Source organism: Petaurus breviceps, unplaced genomic scaffold (assembly GCF_028583685.1).
Source record: "Petaurus breviceps papuanus isolate PSGF00001 unplaced genomic scaffold, PetGlider_PUasm1.0 154, whole genome shotgun sequence".
NCBI classification, from domain to species: domain Eukaryota; kingdom Metazoa; phylum Chordata; class Mammalia; order Diprotodontia; family Petauridae; genus Petaurus; species Petaurus breviceps.
This window is the reverse complement of record NW_027185715.1, coordinates 15164784-15185941: the sequence shown is the minus strand read 5'-3', so window position 1 is coordinate 15185941 and position 21158 is coordinate 15164784. Positions and strand designations below refer to the sequence as shown.

At 41.6% G+C, this 21158-nt stretch overlaps 1 protein-coding gene across 2 annotated transcripts in view; it reads right to left on the bottom strand.

Annotated features, from left to right (window-relative positions):
- The window catches only part of RAP1B (RAP1B, member of RAS oncogene family), a 51646-nt gene extending 33083 nt beyond the window's left edge, over positions 1 to 18563 (bottom strand). Inside the window, exon 1 of one of the 2 annotated variants that reach the window (XM_069081038.1) lies at positions 18348 to 18563. The gene's annotated coding sequence lies outside the window, so the exon portion shown is untranslated. Of the gene's footprint in view, positions 1 to 5762; positions 5782 to 18347 lie in introns of those variants that run through there. The other variant, XM_069081047.1, reaches the window with a different exon arrangement.
- Between the last annotated feature and the right edge of the window lie 2595 nt (positions 18564 to 21158).

Sequence of the window (21158 nt, the reverse complement as noted above, 5' to 3'; positions counted from 1 at the left end):
TAATAGTGCCTACCTGTAAGCTTGCTGAAGGACCAAAAAGTGCTTAGCACAGTGCCTACCTCATAAGTGCTATATAAGTATTGGTGACACCACCAAGTGGAAAAAAAATAAATGATGCCAACTCTTTCCTACCTTCACTAATATAGACATTTCTAGGCGAAGATGTTGTCATGAGAAAGGAAACCTTGTATAAATATTTCAAGAGTTATGATACTGAAGTAACAGCAAGAATAAGCTTAGTATTTACTGCAATCAAATGAGACATCTCCATCGTCTTCCAAATTCCTCCATCCCCCTCAGATTAACATCATGTTATGTCCCACACCTGCAGCGTAAAACACATCACAGAGCCACAGAAATGGAAGACAAATACACATCTGCCAAACATTACTGACAAAAAGAAATTCAGAGTGACTAGGACTCAGATATTTCTACTTCTGGCTTTGTGATGTAAACTTCCCCTGGACTTGAATGCAACAACCTTAAGCTCAAATGAGTGATATGTCCCTAGTGTACATACATAAAGGCATACTGGCCAAACCTTATGCTGTAATTGATGCGTCCTGAAGAAATATTGCAGAGCTATACTGAGGAACTACACCAGCTCTGCAGACAAAACCTATTAAGAAAAAAATCTTACAAAACCAGCCCAAATAAGAGCTATAGTCTGTGACCTGTTTTATCACTGAGCATGGGAAATCAGAATTTCAGTGAAATTTCTCAACCATACTTTAAAGTAAATGTTATTTAGGATCCAGAATCAAAAAGCTCTTTATTCTTCTTAGCTATTAAGACCTTATAGTGAAAGCAAAGACCACAAAAGTTCCTTTACCCGAGCATCTATATCGTATGGTTAAATACTGCTGGGGAGAGAATAAGCAACTCATGAAACTGACTTCTCAGAAATCATAGTAAAACATGGTAGAAATTCCATCCAGTGGCAGAATTTAGAAAGGAGCACAGCAGTATCTTTTTTCTCTGAAGTAAGAAATAAAAAGTTAAAAAAATATCCCTTAGCTTTGTTCTATTTCAAGTGAGTTCACAAGCTTTAAAAAAGTTAAAAAAAAAAAATCCAAACCGAAAAACCCCTCCAAAGCCAACAGCGACAAAATACCCCTCCCAAGATGTAAGCAGTTCTCTTGTTAGGAAATTCCTTATTGCTCTGAAACTCACGGAAATATATTCATGAAAAAAAAATCTAAGTTTCTGGGGGAAAGGGAAGGAAAAAGAGAAAAGAGCCCTCCTTAAAGTATTTCTCAATCAATTAACTAGGTTATGAGGCATTGTGCTGGGTGCTTCTGTTAACAGAAATTACTTAGTACTTGTCCTCAAAGAGTTTACATTCTATATGGGAAAAAAAAATATCTAAGTATATTTAAAAGGTAATGGGGGAAAGGTACGAGTAGCTAGGGTATCATATGAAGTGATGTCTTGGCAGAGCTTCTAAGGATATCTATTATGCACATAACTAATATAAGAGAGAAGCTTATTAATGAAGCTGAATGCTATCATAAACAAGTTTTAAAGACAAAAGGATCTTAAAGTCAGAGCATGAGGTTCTAGGGCCACATCCTTTTATTAAGTTTGGCTAAAACGGATGTTGAAGGAAAAATGAAAAAAAAAAAAAAGAAGGAAAAGATGTGAAAGGCACCTGAATCTCCTTCAATCTGAGGATGTCATTATACACAAACCAACAGTAGTAGTTCAAGCTGTCTGCCAAACATTCACACAGGCCTCATAGACAAGCAATGGGGCAAGCTTTTAATTCTCAAGACCTTTAATAGAGTTCAAGGGTCAACTCAGATTATAACATGATATTGTGACATAGAGAGGCAGCATGGCTTAATGGATGTTGGTTTCAAAGTCAGAAAGACATGAGTTCAAGTCTTGCATTGGACATAAACTGGTTGTTTTTCCTGTGCCAAATCACAACCTCTAGTGCCCAGAGAACTCGATAAATTCTTCAGGTACTCTGCAAAACTATACTGAACATCATGTATCAATCTATATTGGCAGAGTGTCTTCACTGGGAGTTCTATAAACCAATGAAATCAAAGCTCCAGAGCAGAAGGAAAAACATGCTATAGGAGATGAATTGTAGATTTGGGGCCTGGATTCAAACTCCAGCTCTATTTACAGCTTGTGGGACCCTGGGCAAATCACTTAACCCCTCCTGGACCTCACTGCCTCATTTATATAAAATGAGGAGACTGGATTAGCTAAGCTTGAAGGTTCCTTCCCATTCTAAATCCTAAGGTCTGGGATAAATTTTGTCATCAAAGGATTAAAGAACTGATGTCAAGAATATTGAGTCAGAGACTGAGTACTTCCCTCAGAAAGGCATTTTCATAAACTTAATAACTGGTTTGCATTTAATGCATAGTTGATAGAGAATCATTCACTCATGAACAATTAATGTCAATATGCTCTTGCTGCCACAGTAAGGAATTCTACCACCAGTCTACACTTTAGCAATGTGTCAACCAACTCAACAAAAACCTCTCTGCTCAAACTTTTCCCTCCTCCAAATAGATTCGTTTCTGAGCAATTAGGACAGGTGAAGGACAAAGGTTTGGTGAGCTGTCCATACATGGTCTGATAATTTGAAGCAAAAGGGTAAAGGACAAGTGCGATCATTTGTCACTGAGGAGGAGCTCAAGTCATTACCCAAAAAACACAAGCATTTACTGCAGAAGCAAATTTACTCCAGAAAATTTAAATTTCTTTCTAAATTAAATGCTTAAATATTTTAAAGGCAGATATTTATCCTGCTATCTACTGAGTGATATATCATTTATTATCAAGATTTGTGTGTGTATACACATAAATATATGTATATGTACATACACACATATGACACAACTCGTGAAGGCAAAATATTTAGATGCAGAGGATTATGCTTCGCATTAGATGGATAAAGTACCTAAACTGATAAATCCACAAACTTTTTTATTATTGAAATATTAAAGTATGATTTTACTAGTCCACTAAGCTCTAACACCACAAAATCTAATTCTTTTAAATACTTAAAAAATAATCCTTCAAATGAGCTGATCCAAATTCCAGTTCTAAACCCTTCTTAAATTATCAACTACATCTTTGAATTGACCACTCCTGAAATGCTGAATACTCTAAATCTCACTAGCTTCACTGTATAATTTAAAACTTAATTGATTTTTACTCTAAAAGAGGTGTCAAACATGGAGCATGCTGGCTGAGTGCATTCTGAACCAGATAAACTGGTAACTGGGAAATACTGAACAAAATAAATAAAAATACAATAAAACATCGATATTAATAAGTGGTTTTCCAAGTCAATATGCAGCCAGCAGGGATCCTTATGTAACAATTTAGTGTCTCCCTTTTCTATTTGAGTTTGTCACCACTGCTCTAAAGCATATAAAAAACCAGTTAAAAATTAAAATACTAAATTAAAAATTCCCAATCCATAACCATTTGTCTTTTCAAAGACTTAAAGATTTATTTCCTAGGAACTATATGGTTTCTTTCCATCCTTAAATATTCCTTTCTGTTCAGGTGGAATTCCTCCCTGAATCAGTACTGAGTAAAGCTCTGACCTTACCTAGTTGTCAGAGAGTAGAGGCTTTTCCCTATGAAAACAAGTTCTGCTAACTAGGAAAACAAAAGACCTCCATGAATCTAGGCTTACTGCACTTCTCCAGCCTCATCTCTGAGCTAATGGTTTACTGTGTTCCTTAACCACCTGAGCCTTGTGTGTTCTCCAGCCTCAGCACTGCTGCTTCAGCTCTTCCACTTGCCTGAGATGCCCCCCACAGTTCTTAGTTTAGCCACGTTACCCATCTTTCAAAGACTTAGTTAAATGACCATTGTCTAGAAATCTTTGTTTTGACAGGATGCCTCGAAAGTCTTAGTGAAATTTAAAAGGCTTAATACCTAATAAATACAAGCTCTGTTGTATTATACAGAAAATGGCCTAACAAAAACTTTAGTTAATGACACTGAGATTTTTGGGACACCCTATATTCCCAACTCTCTGTGGTATGCTACATGTCCTCTGCATAGAAAGGCACTCTTAAAAATGTGCTGATTTGGTGAGGACTGAACCCTGTGATTATTATAATGGCACAATGAGAATACAGATGAATTTTTTTGTTAACTTCAGCCCTCTCAAGAGCTCTGAGAAGTTAAGACACTTGGGCCTGCCAAGGGTCACGCCATCTGGCATGTGTCAGAGGTAAACTTGAACCCAGGTCTTCTTTATCCTCTATGTCAAGTTGCCTCCCAAAGCAGAGAAAGGAGTAAAATAGGCCTTACGTTAAGACTCTGACAACTACGTATGAGTTTAGCTGGTCACGACACAGTCTTTTACTTTGTTGCCATGAAACTGCCTAATTAGGCAATCTCTAAGGTGAAAAGCGGCCATCTGAGAACCCCACATATTCTTGTTGACACGGAAGAGATGGACTAATATCTAAAGAAGATGCTAAGATTAAGACATACATGTTATATCTAGGACATTAAACATGATGGACACATCCTTGATCAATGGGAAAACTGACCTCTTAGCAAGCATTCGCTTTCTAATCAGCCTGTCATTACAGAATTAGCTTTATTCTTTTCTTTTTCATCTAGGCAACCAAACTAGCAGAAATCCTAGCCAATGGCAACTAGTAATTAGTTTTTGTGTTCTGGATTTAAGTATGATCTCAGTATGCTCTGCAGCAGTGTTCTGTGAAAATAGCTTAATATGAAAAGGACCAGAGTAACTTCCTCTCCCCAGTGGATTAATTTAAGGGTGGGTTCTAAAATACTTAAAAATCACTGAAGCTTTACAGTGAAGCTAATATTTTCACACTTGGTCTCTCAACTACTCCACACCCCTTCCTTCTTCCTGCCTACTCAGAATAGTAATGTTTAGACTTGATACTCTTTCTGTCCCCTCTTATACAAGGAAGCACCCATGTAATGCTTCATCATGGCATTGAGGCGACCCTGTTCTGGGAGCCCTAGCTAGCCAGGTTTTTAATGTGGTCCTGGCCATTTGCTAGAGTTAGCAAGGACTTGTACTCTCTATAAGCACTTCCTATGAGTACTCCCAATACAGATTCTTTATTAAGGAAGGGTATAAAACAACTATGACTAAATTTTGAAGAAAATGCTTCAATAGTAGTGGGTAAACTACCTGGTGGCCACCATGTGGCCAACACCAACACTTTAACTTTTGTAGTAGAAGGTTTATCTATTTGAAGTTGGTAATAAGATTCTTTTTTTTTTTTTGGCCTTTTGGAGGGCAATTGGAGTTAAGTAAATTGCCCAAGGTTACACGGCTAATTTTTTTTTGTGTGTTAAGTGTCTGAGGCCGGATCTGAACTTGGGTCCTCCTGACTCCAGGGCCGGGGCTTCTCACTGCGCCACCTGGCCACCCTGGTAATCAGAGTCTTAATGTGCAAAAATAAAAAACCCATGACAATCAGCCAAAAATTCAAAAGGTGAAGCTAACAAGGATCACTTCTGAAAAGCTCACAGAATGTACTTCTACTTGATGAAATGGAACACTACATTCTAACCAGGAAAGAGTGTATCTGGGTTGGGATATTTCGGGTAGGGAAGATCTATAACTTTCACTAAGAAAGGCATTAAAGATAACCAGAATAGAAATTTATCCTGTCACTTAACCCCTGGCATGATATATACAAGCAGTTTAAGCACACCAGAAAGCCTGGCCAATTTCTAAGAGCCCATGGAATAATGACAGAGTTGGAGGGAATCAGTGGACTTACATGCGGCTGCAGTGTGACCAACAATGTGAGGTAAGGATATAGTTGCCACATGGGATAAAATATGTTGGATTGATCAAATAGAAGCATACTCTCCAGATGAGTTGTAGCTATATTGGAAAAATCAGTATACAGAGTCAGAATATCCGTTTTCTAACAAGCATGGCCAAAGGCAGCAAGATCCAAGTCCACCAAAATGTTACTTTTTAAGTTCCAACTGCCTTTAACTGGACCATCCTGATCTCGGTTTCACTCATCTTCATTCACAGTCTCTTAGTTACTTTCTAGATTCTGAGAGGCATGTTTAAACCCTGGGGTTTTGCCTCTTCAGAGTAGCACCATCAATATAATCTGCTACATAGTCAAAGTGCTGGGGATACTTTCATAGCATCTGGGATGTTTTCTTCATCTCATCCACCCCCCCACCTGATGAATTAAAGTAAAATGCAGAAAAGACCATATTTATACTGAATCAATAGAGCAAGTATTCTTAACCTGGTGAGCCTATGGACCTTTCCTCAAAGTAATGATTCTAAATGAACAGAATAAGATGTGCAAGACCACAAAGGAAACCAATTATACTGAAATACAGCTATCAAACTATTTAAACAACAAGTCCCCTGGCCATAGGTCCCTGCGCTACAGGGGCAGTGAAGAGGGAGCGATTACTCTTAGGAAGGTATTCTCTAAGGGTGCGCCTTACTAGTGCTCGTCTCACTTTGCTAGGGAATTTTGCCCTTTCTTTCACGATTACCATAAAACACAAGTGGAAACTGGGGTGGGAAAGATTCTAATTAGCAGAGGGAACTCTGACCGTCTCTTCCAACACAAATGCAGGTACTATTATTACATGTCTCTGGCAGACTGGTTAAAATTCAAAGTAGAGTTTTTCTTTCATGCTCTTTCTATCAATTCTGGCTATGTACAGGTACATAGGCACTTGCTGTCTGATGTTACAATATAAGATCCTTGAGAGTACAGATTACCTGTTTTAATCTGTGTGTTATCTCCAGAGCCTAATAAATGTTTGCTGATTGACTGTATGATAATCCATGGCAACTCCTGAAGTCCATGAACTCTTTTTCCTGATCACTTCATCTCCAGCTGCTACCAAAAACAACATTAATATAGCACTGAAGGTTTGCAAGGAGTTTTACGTATATTTCATTCTGTTCTCACAACAGAGAGGTAAGTGCTATCATCAATCCCCATTCTACAGATGCGGATAAGTTCTGTGACTTGTCCAGCATCAGCTATTACGTTTGTGGAATCAGGTTTAAACTTCAGCCTGCCTGACTCCATTCACTTCATCACCTAGCTACTAGTGCCCTACTCCCAAGTTTTTTTTTAAACCTGTATCTATTTTTTGTGTGGAGGCAACCTAACAGAGCAGACTGTGTATTTGGTTTCAACCTGTTATGGCCCTGTGTAATTCTGGACAAAGTACATGGGCCAGAGTTTCCATCTCTATAAAAATAAGGGAGGTGAGACCAGACGACCATTTTACAAATCTGTATTTGTCACCTCACGATCTGCCCTCTCCTTCTTCATGTTCATATTGTTTCCTGCTGGGTAGACTGGAAACTTCTTGAAGACAGGACTGCTTCACACCTTGTCAAAGGAGTAAATAGCTTTACTATTATTCTTGCATCCACAATGCCCTACATAGTTCTTGGCACATGGCAGGAGTTTAGTAAAGGTTTAATCAGACACATTCAGAAGGTGCACAGATACACACTGTCCACCTCCCCCCAACAGTTCAAATGTACCAAGTACATTCTCTAACCAAGAAATGATTTTTCTGAGTCTCTAGAGAGTTGCTCAACAAGATTAGGAAATGTGGTAATAGTAGAAACTATACAGAATGAAAGAGTAAAGAGATGTGCATTGTTTCTTTCTGTTTCTAGCTTTAAAACTTATTAGCTGTGTGCTCTTGGGAAAATAAATTCACATTCCTGGGCCTTAGCCTTCCAATCCTTACAACAGAGATAGCACCAGTTCTCCCATTCTCACATGGTTGTTACAAGGATCAAATGAGGTCCCATATGAAAAGTGAAGCATCTGTTGAATTAATATAAGCACTATAGATGAGTGTAGTATAGTGATTCCAGGCTTGTTAGAGGCTATCCAGTCTTTCAGCTTCTGCTTGAATACTTCTAACTGAAGAGACCTGATAAAAACAGAAACAAAAGCTTTCCAATTCAACAAGAATTTATTGGGCACCAACATGACAAAGACCTGCCTTCAAGGGGCAGACACTCTACTGAAGGCAAGGGAAGGGAGAACAACACAAGTGGGCTGCAAGCCCACCCCCATCCACGAATGCACACCAAGTGGGAGGGGAAGCACAAACAACTCGGGTAATTTTGAACAGAACAAGGGGTTTCCAAGAGATAGACAGTGAAGAGAGAAAGCATTCTCTCTTGGGCTGTGAAACAAAGTCAGGTGATGGAATGTTAGGTACAGGAAACAGCAAACAGGTTGGTTGAAGTTGGGATGTATCCTGTATTCAGTCTAGAAAGACAGGCTGCAGTCAGACGGACCATTCTGAAATATACACCACGACTTTGTGTCCTGTCCTAAAAGCAGTGGGGTCACACAGTCAGTACACAGCAGAGGTGGGGTTTGAATGCAGGTCTCAGACTCAAGGCTAGCTTTTTGTCACCGTGCTAACAGACAATATTTTGCATCACTTGTTTTAATTTTCTGAAGCAGCAGGTGCTGATGAAGCTTCTTAAGCAGGGAAGACAATAAATAGATTGCTGCTTTAGGATCATCAATCTGTCTGTTGCATGGAACATTGATTGTAAAGAGAGAAGAGGCTGGATATAGGGAAGTTAGTTTAGAATGGTGTTGCAATAGCACAGGGGAAGGGCTTGGATTAAGGTGTTTGACTAGGAGTAGAGATGGGGACTGATGGGAGGGATGTAAACATAATGACAAGGCATGGCTACTAGAAGTCTCCCCAGTTTAAAAACACACTGTAAGGATATGATTTTGTCCCTCTGTAGACAGAGATCACAATCCCTATACAATTTAATAATCTTTGAGAGTCCTTGTTGTTGACAAGTCCATCCCCTCTAGCTAATTTAGTGTGGAACCTCTACACTCAGCTATGTTGGTCCTTGGATGACAAAAATATACTCTATTACCTCCTGGCACTCAAGGGATTGGCAGGGCCAGCCTGGGCTTGCACTACGCTGGCACAGCCTTGAGGAATGCAGGTTCATCTCCAAACCATGACAGATCATCAGAATAGGACTTTAATAGGTACCAGTTAAAGGTATATTGGGCATCCATCCCAAGGAGGCCAAAGACTGAAAGACCTGTGTAACCAAAAGATGCAAAGCAACACTCTATTCAGTAGTAGTCAAACATTTATTTATTAAGTGCCTACCATATGACTATGTGGCAGGTACTGCACTAAGGGCTAGGGATACAAAAAGAGGCAAAAGATATTTCCTGCCTTAGCAGGTAATCATAAACTAAAGGACAGATAAAACTGTAGCATGTGAATTCAGTGGAACATTGTTTTCTAATAAGAGATAACAAATGAGGAATGGTGAGAAAGATGTGAAGACTTATCTGAACTGATGTAAAGCAGAACCAGGAGAATACATACCTATAAGAATGTAAACAAAAAGAATATTAAAAAGGAAGCCCAAGTCTAAGCAATCACAATGTCCAATCTTGGTTCCTGGTAACAGAATATGAAATTCGCCTTCTCCCTTTTCATAGAAGTATGGGGATTACGAGGTAGAATGCTGCCTTCAGTTAGTCAAGGTAATTGTATAAGTCATTGTATTGGCTATTTTTTTCAACTCTTCTTTGTCATAAACGGTTTTTTCAGTGTGTGTGTGTGTGTGTGTGTGTATGTTTGTGACACATGTACAAAAAGATACTCACAGCTCTTTTCATAGTAGCCAAAAAAACATAACTAAGTCAATGTCCACTTTTTGGAGAATGACCAAACAGATTACAGTTTAAGAATATAATAAATTATTGTCATAAGAAATGACAAAGTGAACATTTTCAAAGGAAACTGGGAAAACCTTTATGAACTAATGCAAAGCAAATGAACAGAACCAGTAGCCCAATTCATACAATAAGATTATAAAGAAAAACTAAATTCTGCAATGATAAACCACGGTGCCAGAGAAAATGAAGCACAATACCCAAGTGCTGCTAGTAGAGATGAGGGACTTAAAATGCAGAGCGAAATATACTTTTTGGATATGGTCATCATGGGAATTTGTTTTACTGGACTATGCGTATCTGTTATAAGGGCTTTCTTTTTTCAATCGGGAGGCAGTGAGGAGAAATAATAAATGCTAAAAATAAGGATGGGGGTGGAGAAGAGACACATAGCTAAGAATGACTGACTGATGACAAAAATGACACAAAAAGATATAAAAATTCATCTTGAAACCTGAACACAGTACATTATAAAGACCATAGCTGGTATGTGTTTGCTGAAGAGAAGGGAGAAGAGCTGGGATGACCTGAAATATTGACAGCAAGACCAAACAAAACATGAGAAGTGAGCACCTGGTTAGCAAACAGATGAGAGATTCAGAAAAGGACATTGTGATAAACACAAATTTTGCGTTGGTTATAACCTTGAAAACTGAATAGTTCTAGAATTTGCTGATTGCTTGTGCTAAAATATTTAGTGCAAGTCAATTCAGCTGCCTTAATTCAATTCAATTTTCATCTATCTCATTCTAAATCTCTCTCATCCTCCCCTCCCACCACTGACCCAGACAAACACATGAAGACCAGGTTCAAATCCTATCTTGACACTTAATTGGCTGTGACCTCGGACAAATCATTTGTTATTTTAGTGATCTTGAGAGCTCTAACAGCATGAGTTGCCAAACACTTGTGGACAGATGTTGGTCAAGGGGAGTGCCCTACACATAGGATGTCACAGGTTTAGACCAAAAAATTGCTCAACATGCTCTATTAGATCCATGTAGCCACTCTGGATATAGACCCTGGATCTACATTTCATATCAACTGCCCAAGGACCAAGGACATCTGTCCCACAGGCATCTCAAACCCAACATGTCTGAAACACAACTTATTCTTTCTTCCCAAACATCCCGCTTTCAAAAGTTCCCACATCTGTGGCGTTCACCACCATCCTTAGTTACCCACCAGGAGCACAACTTTAGAGCCTTCCTTGACTCCTCCTCATCCTCCACAGTTTTTAATTCTTATTGATTCTAATTCCATTCTCATTTCTCCATTCATTCCAGTCACCACCTTAGTGCAGAGGACCTTATAACCTCTTGCCAGAATTATTCCACAATCTTATTACTCTGCCCTAAGTCTCCCCTCTCTCCAATCTAATACTCTACATGGTTACCAAAGTGATTGTCCTAAAGTAAAGATGGGTCTATATGACTGTGTTTAATAAGTTCCAAGGCCTCCCTCCTGACTCAAAGACAAATACGGACTCTTATTTAGGAATTAAAACCCTTCACAAAATGGCTCTAATCTACCTTCTCAGGCTTCCTATACTTTACTCTCCCTTCATGAACCCATAAAACTAGCTTTCCTGCAGTTCTTCACACATGACATCCCATCTCCTGTCTCTATGCCCTTCTTTACATGGGCTGCTCTCATGAGCCCAGCTCAAGTGCCATCTCCCTTCCCTCCCAAGAGGGAAACCTTTCCTTTCTGCTCCAGCTTCCACTCCTCCCTGCCAAACACCCTGGAAATGACTGTGTTTATGTACACATGCACCTGTCTCCCTGAGAGACTATAATATCTGAGAACACGAGGTCTTTTTGCTTTTGTATTCCCAGCACACAGCTTTCGCACATTTCTGAAATGATACACCCACATCCACCTCACTATCTATACACACCCACTTAGGGAATAATCAGAAATAGTGCCCACTCCCAACAGTTGCAAATCAGAATAAATGATTTTGATAAAGTGTTTTCAAAGCGCTCTACCTATATGATCTCATTTCAGTCTCACAAAAACATTCTGAGGTAAGTACTACAGCTACTATGAATCCCATTTTACAGATGAGCAAACAGAGGTTAAGAGTTCCTTGTCACAGGGCGGCTAGGTGGCACAGTGAATGGAGCACCAGCCCTGGAGTCAGGAGGACCCGAGTTCAAATCCCGCCTCAGGCCCTTAACACAAAAACTAGTCATGTGACTTTGGGCAAGTCACGTAACCCCAACTGCCCTCTAAAAAGCAGGAAAAAAAAACCGAGTTCTTTGTCACACAGCTAATGTCAAAAAGCATTTTAACACAAGACTTCCTTACTTCAAGCCCAGTGACTCTATTCCATGCTGTCTTCTAATCAAAATTTTTAGGAAGGGCTAATAAAAACATAACTACAAAGTGCCTGCCTTTGGAGTGGTAGCATATAAGCTAATGAATTGAGAACATAGGAACCCAGGAGACCTGGGTTCAAATCCTTGACACCAGCAATATGACTTTGGGCAAATCACAACCTCAGAACAACTGGGCATCCTTTGTCCCCAAAAGGGCATCATCACCTAATCCCTAAACTAAGATATTAGCCTGCTGCAATACAGTTCTAACGTTTTAAAGAATTCAAAGCAGAAATGTATTTAATGAAAAAAAAAAAGTTGTACCAGTGATTTTTGTCCTTTATTTGAAATTTCTATCAAGGAAGTCTGTTGATGAATTTTAATGAATTCAGAAACTGTAAAGAGGTGAATCAAGGCCCTGAAAACTCTACAAGAGTTCACTGTTTAGTCTCCAAAAAGTTAATATTCTTGGTAAAGTTTTAAACATGGTTTAATTCAACAAAATGTCTCTGTGCTATGTACAATACTAGAAATTAGAAGACAAATTAAGAAGCAATCCTTACTTTCCATCAAGCTAGAATTTAGCTGATTTCTTTAAAATGTGTTAATATAGTTATGTCACTATAATTAAAAACATTTTTGGGCATAAGTCTGGAAATTCAAATGGGTTCCCTTTAGTTAAGGAAAAAAAAGGGTAACTTTTAAAACATGCCAAAAAGACCTCTATAAAATAGTAGGGACTGCAGTAATGTCCTGAATTAAACAAAACACTGATTACATTTGATTTTAGTAGACACTTTCCTCCCTCTACATCTGAAGTCTATTTGCCAAGTCACAAGCATTCTTCCCATAGAAATACAATTATTCACCAATTATGTAGGCTTGAAGTTCACCAGAAATTAATTTAATTTTAATAAATTATTAAACCTGCTCACTTTAGTTCTGACAGTTTTGAAGCATAAGGTTAAGATAACTGTAGAAGTTAGTGTTTTAAGTTCAATTTTGAATACTGTTGTTAAACCATCACTCAACATTTAAGAAATTTAACTTAATTAATTCGCAGATAAACATATTTCTAACATCTAAAAAACATAGGATGCACATGATCAAAGAATTCAAATGTAGTTCTACTCTAGAATGTTGCCTTTCTACAGCATAAAACCCTAGGGGAACTTTCTGTACCAAATATTGAACAAATTTTTTGATATGAAAATTTTTATAAAATTATTTCACTTAAAGGCCTAATATTTATATTCCCCCCTGTATCTAGATAACCCAGTTATCTTTCCCTAGAAGAGACAAATCTTAAACGGAAACTGGCTGAAAATATTTTACAAGTGGTCATGGAAATAATAGAGAAATACAGTACATGTCTGACCTTTGTGATAACTAGATACTACCGGTAGTATTATAGTGGCTGGAAGTTGGAGAATAAATGAAATTCAATTGAAAAGTTAAAATTAAGTGCCCAACATATACAAAGCATCACGCTAGGTGCTGGGAATATAAGACAAGGCAAAGACTCTACCATGACTAAGGAGTTTACAAATCTAATATACAGAGGAAGTACAAATAGTTTTGCTATAAGGGAGAGTGAAATAAGTACCTACGATAAGTCCAAAGCACCACGAGAAATTTGAGGGAAAGGAAATCTTAGGGAAATCTTCAAGGAGATGTGTATGGAATAAACAGTTGGGCCTTAAAGGAGAGACTTCAGTTAAGGGAGAGAAGGAATCCCAAAAAGATTTCAGACAGATACAATAAATAGGGTTAAGAGGCTAGAGAACTGTACAATTTGGTTAGACTATAAACTGGAAAGGTAGGTTCAAGCAAGATGAGAGGTCTTGATTATCAAAATAAGCAATTTATGCTACATTCAAAAAGGCATCAGGGACCCACTACTGAAGGTTTTTAAACAGAAAAGTGATATGACCGAAAGAGGACATTAAGGTTGTCTAGCAGTGGTCATCTAGGAAGGGTATAAATTGATTCTATCAGGAGTGTTACACTGGTTCCATACAAAACTTTTCTCCACAAAAGACAACTTTGTAGCGTCTCAAATCAAAGGGTCTCTGACTCTTGTACAATAAGCAGCTCTCAATATACCTCAGAAGGAGGAGGCAGCACGATTATGGAAAGAACACTGGCTTCAGAGTCAGGGGATTAGGGCTGGAATACCGGCTGCTGCCCTTTGCTCATTACCTATTGGCCAGCTTCCTAGCCTAGGTTTCCTCATCTGTAAAATGAGGGGGGCTGAATTAGATGGTCTTTTGATGTTTCCTAACTCTTACTATCTCAGAGTGCCATCACAGATTCTAATCTTTGAAGAAAGTAGGCCTTGGCTTTTATATTTACCTTGGTGTCTTATAAATCTAATTGAGCCTAAAGATTTTTTTTGGGAGGGTGGGACAGCAAGGCAATTGGGGTTAAGTGACTTGCCCAAGGTCACACAGCCAATGTGTCAAGTGTCTGAGGTCAAATTTGAACTCTGGTCCTCCTGACTCCAGGGCCAGTGCTCTATTCATTTTAACACCTAGCTGCCCCCTAAAGATTTTTTTAAACAATCACATTCTGAAATGGCCAACTGCTATCCTACATAACGTAATTCACAAAACCTGATAAAATAACAAATTTATGTATTTATAGCTACGCTCAGATTTATCTGATGTTATACTGGCCCTTGAAAGAGTCAAGAAAAAGTCAATTCCCAGGTTTGCTCTTTTAACTAGTAAACCAGTTGACCCAGGAAGCTTTCAACAAGTTTGGCTGAGAGGTAAAAGTTCTCAGCCCCACTAATCCCCATAACATCTAGTCCCTCCAATAGGAGAAACAAAAAGTCATAAATTGTGTCACAGTTTATAATAGCGTCCTTTGCTCTTTCACTAACTCCCTCTGGTTAGGGATGCAAGCGGGCCAGTCTTCTGTCCCAGTATCACCAGTATGTGCCTTAGTAAAGTTCCAAAGCACAACCATAAAGGACTCACAAAAGATAGGTCTTTGAATGCTTTGATTATAAGTATCGAGAGATTTCCAGTGGCACTGAAATCTGGCGTACATTAACTTGGAGACTGATAGGGGGAAGGTATGGGTAGAAAGATGGTAAGCACAAGGAGAACCACCTCTGCTATTAATAATGAACAGAAACAGAAACACATTAATTGTCATTAAGAAAAAACACAAGCCAGAAATAAATCCATAGGTGTTTTCACCTGTGCTAAAAGTTCATTTGTAATCTTTATTAGTTAAAAACCAAATCTGTTAAGGAGATTGTAATTAAAGCCAAATGATAAGGCAGAGTTGAACATTAGCTTCCTGTTTAATTTCATCAATTTTAAGGTGTTACCAGAGACTAAGAACAATTTAATGATACTAGTCGCTAAATTACGAATCTTTACATTGGCTATGGCTGTTGAGATCCTCAAGTATATGGCTCGGGTTTTTCTGCTGTTCTGACTCCTCACAACTCATCTAGCACTAATCACCAAGCACTAATTCCAGTATTATTTTGAGGATAAAATAAAAGTGTAGATGGAAAGCATTTTGAAAATTTAAAGCACTTTAAATAAAGGTAAGACATTTTGCAACCAAGTCTTCATCTGTCTCCCCATTTAACAAGTCACTAGCAGTTATCCCAGAATCAAATACAGAAGCTACTTTCATTTCCCATCTGAAGGACAGGCAGCCAAGTGGAAGGAGAACTGACTGGAGTCACATATTGACTGGGTGATCCTGGGCAAGTCCTTAAACCTCTCAGTACTCCAGGGAACTCTCTAAAACTTATGGTGAAGAAAAAGTCTGCAGACTTGCATAAAGGTCATTTCCTTATCCAGAAATTCCCTCTATCAACTGCAAAATCATAAATTTAGACCTGTTCCCGATGTGCAATTTCATTTATGTCAGGCACTTCTGTCTGCAGGGCCACCTGATTTGATACATCGGTATGCAACTGTTATTTCTGGGTTTCAAGGCCCTTCTCCAGGCTTTCCCTGACAAGATCTCTCTAATTTACACATGGCCAACCTTTCAACTCCCCACCCCAAAAGTGTACTCAAAGTTCATTTTTGTCAGACAGAATTTGTCCTTCTGTACTTTTTGGTACAGAGAAACAAAAAGCCAGCACTACAAATTAGGCATTCAGTGTAAGACCCTGAGCAAGTCTGAGTGAAGACTCAGAGGTACCATTTCCTTATCTGGAAAATGAGGGGTGTGTACTAGATAAAATCTCCAAAGTCCCTTCCAGCTCTAAAGTGTAAGACTACCAAAATTATGTCCAAAGGGAAACCCTTGGGTTAGCTCACAGACATTGTGGGGGGTAAAAAGCATTCTTTTTCTTTTATGTATCATCTCTTGCTAGGATAACCTGCATGAAATTCCAAATACTTTATAGGTTCAAAGAAGCAGCAAAGTAGTTACATAAACAAATAGGTACCAAATGGGTGAGTGTCTCACTTGTAGAGAGGTACATATTTACAAAGTTACACTTATAACCACAAACCCCTCAAACACAAGGTGGCTTAATTCCCCAAAAATCTCACTGTGCTACAAAAATGAAGTTAGTATGACTTAATTTAAAGGCAACATAAAAATCTGAAGTAATTAATGTCTGCTTGGGACATCAATTTTTTGACAAACTGGTAATGTTTAGATAAAGAGGAAGAAAAAAGTACTAAACTAGATCAGCAACTAGTAAGTCTGCTAGGTACCAGGCACTGTGGCTACAAAAACACATTTTTAAAAAATGCCTATATGAAAGCCTGGTGGTGGATCTCCACAGAAATGAAGACTTCCCAGAAATTAAGAGCAGCACTTCCTCCAATAGACATCGATTTAAAAGGGTTGAAAAGGAGGAAGAGGGAGAATGAGGTGGGTTAAAAAAAAAAACAAACAAACCCCAACCTATTCCGAGGCTTTGAAGAATAATAGTTTATTGCGTTTCCATTTTATTGTGAGCACAGAAATTGGTTTTAATCATCTCCAGCATCTAGCAGAAGGCCTGGTACATAGGTGCTTAATAAACTTGTTGACTTAACTACTTTCCCCAAAGGACATCCATTTGTGGAAAGACAAAAAAAGCAATGAATCAAAACCCCCCACCTGCCTCCAAGCCTTTAAAAATCAGTTGATCGTATCCCCTTTAGATCGCGGTCTCCTTGAGGGCAGGAATTGCTTTCCTGATACATGGCACACACATATATATAGCTCTGCCTGATACACAGCACATGCTCAGTAAGTCCTTGTGGACTTGAGTGCGGTACTTTTTCCAAATGAGATCTAGGAAAAACAGAAAAGTGGGCCAGCTCTGCCGGGGCAGTTTTAAATAGCCTCCTCTGGGGCTGGGCAGAGGCGAGCTTATTGCCTCCTCGTTAGACTGGGAGCAGCTGGAGGGCAGGAATTGGTTTTCTGAGCATCTCCAGGACCTGGCACGTAGTAGGGGCTGACTTGAGAGGGCAATACTTTGCTCAAAGGATGTCCGGGAAAAGGAAAGTGGGCCAGCTCTGCCGGGCAGTTTTAGCAAGATGCCTCCCCCGGACTCGCGCTCCCGGAGGGCAGGGGCTGCCCCGGCCTGACCCCAGGGGGCGGGGGCAGGAGGCGCGGACCAGCGCTCTGCGGGGGGTCGCTTCCTGGCCGGCCGCAGGGAGGGAAGGCCCTTTACTCCGCCGTCTCCCCCTCCCGGAGCTGCGGGTACGGAGCCGGACTAGGTGGGGCTCGCTCAGCGCCTTCCTCCTACCACTTCCCGAAACAAATGCGCGTCCAGCAGCCCGGCGCAGGCCAACTTGCCCCCGCCCCATCCCTTCCCTGTCAGCCCCGCAGCCTCCAGGGAGGGGGTCGGGGAGTGGCCCCCCCCCCCCGGCCTTCCCGGCCCCCTCCCCCGCATTCGGGGCCGGCCCGTCCGGTCCAAGGACAACTTTTCTCGCTTCCGCTCCCGAACTTCCACCCACAGCCCGCGGCGGGGGCCGGGGACCCCCGGGGCGCGGGGGGTGCGGGAGGCGCACGCACGCCTCAGCCCGGCCCCGCACACGCCCTCCCGGGAGCCGGAGCGGGAGCGCGTGCGGGTGTGCGACAGGGAGTGAGCAGGGGGTTCCTCCGGCTCGCACTTCCTCCGCCATGTTTCAGACATCTGACCCCTTCCGCAGAGAGGAGCGCGGCGGCGCCTCGTCCCTCCCCGGCTCCGCAGGGGCGCCCGGCCCGGCCGACCCCGCCACCTGCACGGCCCGCTCCGGCCCCGCTGCCCCGTCCGCGCCCCGCCCGGGCCTCCTCCTCCCCGAACCGCCGCCGGCCCCCCGCTCACTCAGGGCGCTGCCACCGAGTCCCCCGGAGGGCCCCCTCCAGAGCCGGGCTCTCTCTCGGCGTCTCCGTCTCCGCGCTCGGCCGCCAAGGCGGGTGGGTCGCCGGGCTGCTGCCGCCGCCGCTGCGCCGCCGCCTCCCTCCTCCTCTTCCTCCTCTGCCGCCGCCGCTCCGGCTCGTTCCACGCCTGACTCTGGGCGAGGTTTGGCTGGGTGGCCTTGACGTCAGGCGTTCAGCCTCGCTTTCGGTTCCTTCCGCTGGCGGAGGGGGCGGGCGCGGAGCACGGGAGGGGGCGTGGCCAGCGAGGGGCGGGAGGAGGGAGAAGACAGGAGAGGCGGGGCTGGGCGGGGCGCCGAGAAGCCTGACCTTTTCTCTCTGCCTCCTCCCTCCTCCCTCCTCCCTCCTGGTCAACTCCCCCGCCCTCCTTCCTCCTCCATCCCATGCCTCTGGGACCCGAGCGAGGCTGAGCCTGGTCCACGTGGAGCGCGAGTCTCGCTAGCAGCCAAGAAGCCTTTAATAAGCGCTGACCGTGTGCCCGGCCCGAGCGTGCCAAGTGCGGGGACAGGGAGTGGGGGAGGATAGAAAGGCAGAAGTCACCCCCCGCAGTCTGTTGCAAACAAGACGTGCAGGGTGCATTGGAAGTAGTAACGGGGAAATCCTTAAAGAATCAATAAGCATTTATTAAATACCTTCTGCTAACTGCTGGGGGAAATAAGGCAGAAGACAGCCCCTGCTCACTAGGAGCTCAGAGTCTAGTGAAACGGTCAACACGGATTAAGCCCCTACTATGTGCTAGAGAGACAAAACATAGGAGCTCGCAGCCTAATAGGGGGGACAACTATATACCAATAAGTCATCTGCAAGCATACATTGGAAATAATCCAGAGGAGAGAGGCACCAGAATTAAGGGGGAATCGGGAAAGCCTTCCTATGGGGTTTTAGCAGGAACTACCGGTAGAAGAATAGGGAGGTGCCCACCTGAAGTGGAGAGATTCTCCACACCTGGGTCAAGTTAAGTCAATAATCACTTATTAAGTTCAGAGTGCAAGTGTGAAGGCCTGGGGATACCAAAATAAAAAAAGAAAACTTGTGGCCCAGAAGGAATTTATATTCTAATGGAGAAAGCGAATACAAGGAGTCTGCAAAGGGAGGTGGGAGTAAGGAAAATCCAAGAAGAGAGTCTTCCTGGAGAGGAAGGGAACGTGGGTGGCTTGGGAATCCTTAAAATGGAGGTTTGGGTAGATAACATCCTTTTTGTCTTAATGTTCATCCCGCTTCAGCTCTGCACCTGGTCAACTGCACTTCCAGACGTAGCCAAGTCTAGATATATCCTCCCAGAAGTTTGTGATGAATAAAATCATCATTGCCCCTGCTAGTCCAAATGACATAAGTTGCATTGATTTGGTTTTCTCATTTGACTTTCGATTGTGCTGAGAAATGGAGCTCCTTGTGAGGAAACTCCCTCTCATTGTAAATTGAATCCTGCTTTGCCAATTATACTTGGTGTTTAGAGTACTGATGGGTTATGTGAGGGTCGCACACACTGTGCAAGACTGTGCGTGAAATTTGGTAAATTCAGCATTCATTTACTGAACTCTTGGAAAGATGATGTCTAAGGCCAGGGAGATGTTGAGAAGATGAGCTACCCACAGAATGCTTCTCACAGAAGTCAGTCAGCAGGTGGCTTTCCTCTTTACTCGAAATTTATCATCCTCTATCCTCCCACAGACTCTGAGTCAGAAGAGACCTCAGAAGTCTTAATTGTAAGGAAAACTTACAGAAATACACTGAGAAATATGGAAAGCACCTCTCTTACATCAATCGACTTTTAGCCCCACGGCAATCAGGTGAGCTAGGTAGCAGGCATCATCTTCATGTGAGGAAACTGAGGCTCAGAGAAGTGTCAGAACTAGGATGTAAATCCAAGTCTTCTCAGGCAACTTGGTAGCACAGTGGAGAGTGCTAGGTTTGGAGTCAGGAAGACCTGAATTTAAATCCAGACTCAGATACTTAAGGAGCTGAGTGACTACGGCCAAGTCAACTAACCTGTCTTCCACAGTTTCCTCATTTGTAAAATGGGGATAATACTAGCACCCACCTCCCACGGTGGTTGTGGAGATCAAATGAGATAATATTTGTAAAATGTTTGGCACAATGCCTAGCTCGTAGTAAACACAATACTGTTGTTGAGTTATTTTAGGCATGTCCTACTTTCTGTGACCCCATTTGATTTTTTTTTTTTGGCAAAGATACTGTAGTGGCTTACCATTTCCTTTTATATTTTTATAGATAAGGAACTGAGGCAAACAGGGTTAAGTGACTTGACCAGGGTCACACAGCTACTAAGTATCTGTGGCCAGATTTGAACTCTGGTCCTCCTAACTCCTGGGCTGGTGCCACCTAGCTACCCAGGGTTGTTGTGGGCATCAAATGAGATAATATTTGTAAAGTGCTTAGAAGAGTACATGGTAAGCACCTTATACATGTTAGCTATTATTTTAGAGCGCTGGCCTGGACCTAGGAAGACTTGAGTTCAAATCCAGCTTCAGACATTTAACTAGTTGTGTGACTCTTGTGAAGTCACTTAATTTCCATCTTTTTCAGTTCCCTAATCTGTAAAATAGGAATAATAATAGCACCTATTTCCCAGGGTTATTATGAGGATCAAGTAAGATAGCATTTGTAAAGGCCTGGCATATAGTAAGTGCTCAGTAAATACTTGTTTATTCTTTCCTTTTCCTCCCTCCCTCCCTCCCTCCCTTCCTTCCTTCCTTCCTTCCTTCCTTCCTTCCTTCCTTCCTTCCTTCCTTCCTTC